We start from the raw sequence: 6,864 nt of genomic DNA, 5'->3' as shown, positions 1-6,864 counted from the left end.
TTCAGGGGATTCCTAAGATCTAGTCAGGGGGTCTGTGGGGTCAAAATTATTTTCATACCAACACTAAGATATTGTTTTCCTTTTTATTCTCATTCTGTCATGAAGATTCTTTGGAGTTTTCCAGAAGCTTCATGACTTGTGATAACATTATTTGCTCTCTTGACAAGTTGAATGTGTGCTCGTGTATTCTCGTATTTTTAAATTTCCGCAGTTTTAATTTTAAATACAGTAAATATCAATATATATAACCCATATAAACAAAAGCTCTTAAGGATCCTCAATTTTTAAGAATATAAAGAAGTTCTGAGACCAAATGTTTGAGAACTGTTGCTGTAGGTAAGCTAATGATTCAAACGTTTTATTCATTTAAAAAATTATGTTGGCTCTTAGCGGATCTTCGCAGTTCTAGGCGCCGACCCGCAGTGTACTTGCAATGCCGCGTGGAAGCCGAAGCCGCACCTCCCGCATGGCCCCTCCGGCCAGCCGGACACCTCAGATGATAACTGCACCCAGGCCAGCACCAGCAGCTCAGCCACCAGCAGCAGCCCCACCATCTGCAGTTGGCTCACCTGCAGCTGCACCCGGGCAGCCAGGTCTGATGGCCCAGATGGCAACCACTGCAGCTGGTGTGGCTGTGGGCTCTGCAGTCGGACACACACTGGGTCATGCCATGACTGGGGGCTTCAGTGGAGGACATAATGCTGAGCCCTCAAACCCTGACATCACTTACCAGGAGCCTCAGGGAAGCCAGCTGGCACAGCAGCTGCAGGTTGGCCCTTGCTTCTATGAGATAAAACAGTTTTTGGAGTGTGCCCAGAACCAGAGCGACCTAAAGCTCTGTGAGGGTTTCAGTGAAGTGCTGAAACAGTGCAGACTTGCAAACGGATTATCCTAATCAAGAAATTCAAACTGAAGAAATGAAAAATCGGCTCTCAAGAGCAAGTTAAGTTAGTAATTGACAGTGAAAGTATAAAGTGTAAAATCATCAGTTAAACTTCTCCTCTGTCATTTAATAGATTCCTTGATTCAGAATTGCAGTGGAAGAGGGTGTTCTTACTGTGTAGAAGTTCATTGAGATGGTAAAGAATGGGGGGCTGGGCAACTGTTGGTTGGTGTGGCCTCCTTAAACCAGCTGTTGTGATGTTTTTTGCAAGGTAATTAAACAAAGTTATTTCGTTCCAAAAAAAAAAAAAAAATTATGTTGATTTTCTACCATGAACAGCCCTCAGGAACACCAAGTTTGAGAGACAAAGTCCCTGCCTAAAGAAGCATACTGTCTTGTGGGGAAAGATAAACAATTACAGTGTAATGAACCCAATGAAACAAACAGAATATTATGGTTGTTCAGAAAAGAACAATTCATTTAATAATTTATTAACCTAGTATTTAGATCAATGGAAAAGAGATGAGGGAATGAAAGATTGTTACTGAAAACTCCGCACTTGTCCATGAGGACGAATCAGAAGAACAAGGACAAGTGTTTGGGGGATGCAGAAAGAGAGTTTATTTTCCAAAGGAGGAGAAATGGTAGACCTTGTGGTCTCAAAATTCAAATTTCCTGAACATAGGCAGAAATACAGAGCTTTTAAAGGGAGGGTTCTCAGTTCCAGGCAATTACCGTGGTTAACTATTCTAATGGTCCCAACTCTGCCAAAGACAAAGCCTGTGAACTCCTGCCAGCTGCTCACCCAGGGGGACTGGTACCACCTGGGAGTTTTAACAAAAGACTTAACCTGCCTCAGGGATGCAGGCCAGGCTGCAGTTCCCAAAAAGAGTGGGGAAGTTTTAAGGAGACAGAAAATCTTTTTGCCATCTTTTCCAGGCCATTCTCTCTGTTACAAGAACATGATGTGTATAGGAGAGTGCAAATAATTTTATTGGTGTATCTTGAGGGTAAATAATCCCTTTAAAACATATCTTGTTTCTTTAGCTACTTTTGCAAATTTGATTATTACTATTGCACCATATTCAAAAGGATCCACTGAGTGCTGCATTGTAAATGTTTAACAATTGGCTCTGAAAAAAAATTTGTAGCTTTGGTCAATTTCTATGGTGTAAATACTCCTACCATGGTTTATTTCAAGCTACCAACATTATGTGACTTTACATGGAGTTGGGAAGAGGTGAGCACACCACTATATTCCATCATACAGCATTTCCATCATATAGATACAAATGTAAATAACCTCAAGAGCATAGATAATAATATAATGTAGTAAAACAATTTGTAAGTGATGAGTTTTGAGTATTTTTGCCTTTGTTTTTAATATAATTTATTTAATTTTAAGTTTATATAATTTAATTTTTAATAGTGGTTATATTTAACAACCAGCTAGATTCCTAAAAATTTAATAATTGGTTCTCGTAAACTAGTATAGGCTGACTCCAGCACACCACTGGATCTACTATATCATTAGTACTACATCGTTTATTATGGTGCTATTACAGTTTCCTCATTTTGGAGGGGGAGGAATAGGGGACATCTTGGCTGAGAGGTGGGGAATTATAAAACTCTAGTTATGGGCGTGGTTATGTGAGGGTGTGGGTGGGAGACAAGTGGGCCAGGGGAGTTGTACAAGGGCTTAAACAGAAGGGTCAAGAATGATAATTATGAAGACAAGGTCAGAGAGTGAATACCAGATGTTTTCCCTTAGAGGGGAAAGAGAGGAAGAAAAGGCACTAACGTTTATGGAATGTCTACTGTATGCTGTAAATGTTCCAGTCACATGGCCCATCATATTTTATCTGATCCTTACAATATACTTGAAAGGCAGTTAGCCAAATAGCTCAGTGTAAGAACATGAACTCAGATCTATCTAACTCCAAAATCCTTATTCTTTTCACTTTATCAAGCAAGGCTAGAAAATTTACAAGGGAGTGGAATAGTGGTATCTGGAAGCAGAAAGTAAAGAGACAAATTATGAGGCTAGAGTGATGTCACCATGAAAGCAAGATCACAGTATGTTGGATCTGGAAATGTTATTGCTGGACAAGACAGTCTTATAGCAGTCTGAGACAGCTTCCTAAGAGGAATATCTATGGCCTTTGATAGACTGAACATCCTCTTGTGATGAAAGAGAATTCCTCTCCCTTTTTCAGGAAATGCCAAGAGCTTTGGTCACATACAGCCAGAATCACAGGAATCAGTGCAGTAGATAAAGGAATGTGTGGTAAGCAAAGTGCAGGAATCTAGAGTTACAGACATCTGATTTAGGGTTCTCTATACAAAGCTCCAACAAGGGAGGAGGAAGAAGGGTTCCAGGGAGATAGTGCTCAACTCTGCTTTATTTCCACCACAGCTGCTATTTGATGGTCTTCTGTAGCTTCTTCTTTCTGTCCTCCCTTCAACAGAAGATGTCAGTTGCCCACCAAACATAAACATGTTATTGCCCTGAAACTATAAAGCATGGATCATCCAGGAGTTTCTGCTCCTTCTATTTTGCCTGTATTTCATTCTTTCTTCCTCATACTGGCCCCTAGATAGCATGAGGGCTGTTGGCATTGCCCTGCACTTGGTTTATGTGCTAGTTGGCTCCTCCAGAAAGCAAATACTAAGATAAAGTTAGAATAACAAGCAATTTTTTAGGGAGGATGCCTGTTAAAGGAGTAGAAAGGGAAAGCCTTCAGACTGTGATGCAGATCCAATATCTGGGGAAGTAGAGTTAGAAAGGAGGATTGTATGGGAAGAGCCTCAGACTAGTGCAACCCTGAAAAAGACAGTCTGAAAAATGCAAGCTCCAGTGTAATAGGGGAATCCTGAATTGGGCAAAAATGTCCGGGCTTAGTACCACTGCCATGCTCAGTCGTTATCTGGGGCTGCCAGAGAAGAATGTGGCCTCAGCCCAAACACTACAGTGCATCCTAGAGGCACTGCAACTGGAGGCTGTTGGGTAACTGCTCTTCTTGGAACTTACTGACAATTTTGTGTTTTTGAAGGCAAATCTGAGCATCACACCTCCATGATTGTTACTGCTTCTTTTCCAGACAGTGAAGGTATTTCCCACGTACTTGGCTTGGCATGGATAGGGGGAACAATGGGGTCTCAGTCCAGGTAACTGGCTCCTGACCAGGGTCCCCTTCGGAACCTCTGATGTTGGAACTTCCTTTAAAGCCTGTTATCCACTATACTATTCAGGATTCTTTTGGTAGCAAGTGATAGAAATCTAATTTGGTTCATCTTAGGCAAGGAAGAGAATTTTTTGCCTCATGTAACTGCACAAAAGAAAAGATCAATGAGGACTTGTAACAACAATGCCACTGATGTTCATCATCCCATTCTTTTCTTCTCCTTCTCCATTTGGCTTCAATTTCTCAAACCACGCACCCTCCCAACTGAAACTAGAACCAAGGCTGGTTTAGCTTCACCCAAGAAGAAAGGGCTCTTCTTCCTCAGCTCCAGTTCAAAACTCTTGGGGAAGAATCTAATCTATCTGGTTTTGTTTACATGCCCATTGCTGTATATTCATTCATTCATTCGTTCACTCATTCATTCCAACAAATATTCACGGAGTGCGTACACGTTAGGCACTGTTCTAGGTTCTCAGAATGATATGCTGAACAAAACAGATAAATTCCTTTTTTGAATTGTTAACAGAAAAAATCGAACTCTGTAAAATAACCTAAAGAGGTTTATTCTGAGCCAATGAGAACCACCGTGGTCCATGGGACATAGTCTCAAGGGGTCCTGAGAAAATGCGCCCGAGGCAGTCAGGTTACAGTTTGGTTTTATACATTTCAGGGAGGTAGGAATTGCAAGTAAAATCATAAATCAATACATGGAAGCTATACATTGGTTTGGCCCCAAAAGATGGGACATCTCAAAGTGGGAGCTCACAGGTTATAGGTGGATTCAGAAATTCTTTGATTTGTAATCGGTTAAAGAAGAGCTTTATCTAAAGGCTTAGAATCACTAGAAAGGAAACTTGAGTTAAGGTAAGGGGGTCTGCTATCTGTCATGTGATGCTATACTGGAGTCAGGTTGGAAAGTAAGCCCCATTATACTGGGTTAATAAAAAAACCTATGTTTAATGAGATTTAACGAGGTTTGTAAAGCCTAACTTAACCTTTGCCCTGAATGGCCTTAGGTCTTGTTTGTAATTTAGTATCTAATTGCCACAAAGAGTCTGTTTCAGTCTTATGATCTCTATTTTGACATTAATGCTGGTCAGTTGTAGTGTCTAAACTCCAAAAGGGAGGGAGCGTAAGGAGTTGTGTTTTCTGACCTCCCTTTCCATCAAGGCCAGGAACTCAGTTCTAAGGTTTTTCTGGGGTCTCCTTGGCCAAGACGGGGTCTGTGCAGTCAGCAGGGGACTTAGGATTTTATTTTTAGTTTGCAAAATGAAACTTATATTTTAGCGGAGAGAGATAATAAACGAGTAAATGGATAAATAAACAGGATAATGTCAGATAATGAGAACTACTGTGAGGACAATAAAACAATGTGGTATGACAGTGAGTGACTTGTGGTGGCTACTGTAGATGGGTAGTCACAGAGGGTCTCTATGAAGTGACATTTGAGGAGAGGCCTGCATGAAGTAAAGAGGTGAGCGATCAGAGCATCCCAGGAAGCCTGAACAACAAGTGAAAAGACCCTGAGGCTGGGAGTGAGGTTGTTGTATCAGAGAAAAGAAAAGAAGGCCAGTGTGACTGGAAATTAGTGAAAATGGGGAAGAGTGGGAGGAGACAAGGTCAGAGAAGTGGGAAAGTGCTGAGTCACCCAGGATATTGTTTGCCATGGCGAGGAGTTTGGATTTATTTTAAATGCAATGGGAAGCCAAATGGGGATTTTAATCAGCGAAGTGATGTGTGTTAAAAATCACTGTGGCCACTTGTGGAGAATGGATTACAAAGAGGGAAAAGATGGAGTAAAAACATCCAGGAGGCTATTGCAGTGGCCCAGGAGACAGATGGTGCTAGCTTGGACCAGGGTAGATGTAGGGGAGGTGGAAAGAAGTAAATACATGGAAAAAATGCATATATGGGAGGAGGAGCTGACCAGCATTGGATACGATTTCTGAGGGAGACTGGTGAGAAAACAAAAATAGCTCAGAGCAGTCAGAGCTATGTCACGTATGCAAAATTTATCAGGCCCAGAGAGACATGAGAATGGGACTTCATTCAGTCAACTCCATCCTCGAACCCATGCCAAGGGGCAATTGTTTAAAGGCATTTGGTTCCTGACTGGCTGCCCCTTTTCCTTTAAAAATCCATTTGTAACTGCCGCTAGTTGTGTATATTCAGGGCAACTTGAATCTATGCTCCTGGAGGTCATCCTCAAGCTTTGGGCTTTGGTAAACTCTATCCTCAATAATATTTTCTGAATCTCATTATTTAAGACTGAAGGGGGAATCAAGTAGCAATTCTAGGTGTTGGACTTGAGATACTAGAAGACTGGCAACAAACGTGTCAAACATCGATGATGAAACTTCAGAGACACACAGGTTTATCTTATTAATTTAACCCATACTTACATAGCTCTTACTACACTGGTTCTCAACCTTAGCCTCACATTACAATTACCTGAGAATTAAAAAAAAATACCTGTGTCTCATTACGTATTAGGTAATTTTTTTGAAATTTTAATTTAATTGCTATGGAGTATAAGCTGGGCATCCAGATTTTAAAAAATTGCCCCAAATGATTCTAATGTGTCTCAAAGTTTGAGAACCCTTGACTTCCTATGTGGCTGGTTCTCTTTTAAATGCTTTACAGATGTTAATTTAATTCTCATAACAATTGTGACAGTTGATAGAAGTTGGGTCATTCTTATCATACCCAACTAAAACAGAGTTAGGCTCACGCCTGTAATCCTAGCACTCTGGGAGGCCGAGGCGGGCGGATTGTTTGAGCTCAGGAGTTCGAGAC

At 41.1% G+C, this 6,864-nt stretch overlaps 1 pseudogene across 1 annotated transcript; it reads left to right on the top strand.

Moving 5' to 3' along the window:
- Positions 1–385: 385 nt before the first annotated feature.
- On the top strand, positions 386–952 carry LOC105825905 (annotated as a pseudogene). Its single transcript, XR_001138288.1, has one exon. The product of XR_001138288.1 is annotated as a coiled-coil-helix-coiled-coil-helix domain-containing protein 2 pseudogene (transcript).
- The last annotated feature ends 5,912 nt before the right edge of the window (positions 953–6,864 follow it).

The sequence above is a fragment of the Propithecus coquereli genome, unplaced genomic scaffold (assembly GCF_000956105.1).
Source record: "Propithecus coquereli isolate 6110/MARCELLA unplaced genomic scaffold, Pcoq_1.0 Scaffold12, whole genome shotgun sequence".
NCBI classification, from domain to species: Eukaryota; Metazoa; Chordata; class Mammalia; order Primates; family Indriidae; genus Propithecus; species Propithecus coquereli.
Note: the sequence above shows the minus strand (reverse complement) of the source record. Positions and strands in the feature narration are given on the sequence as shown.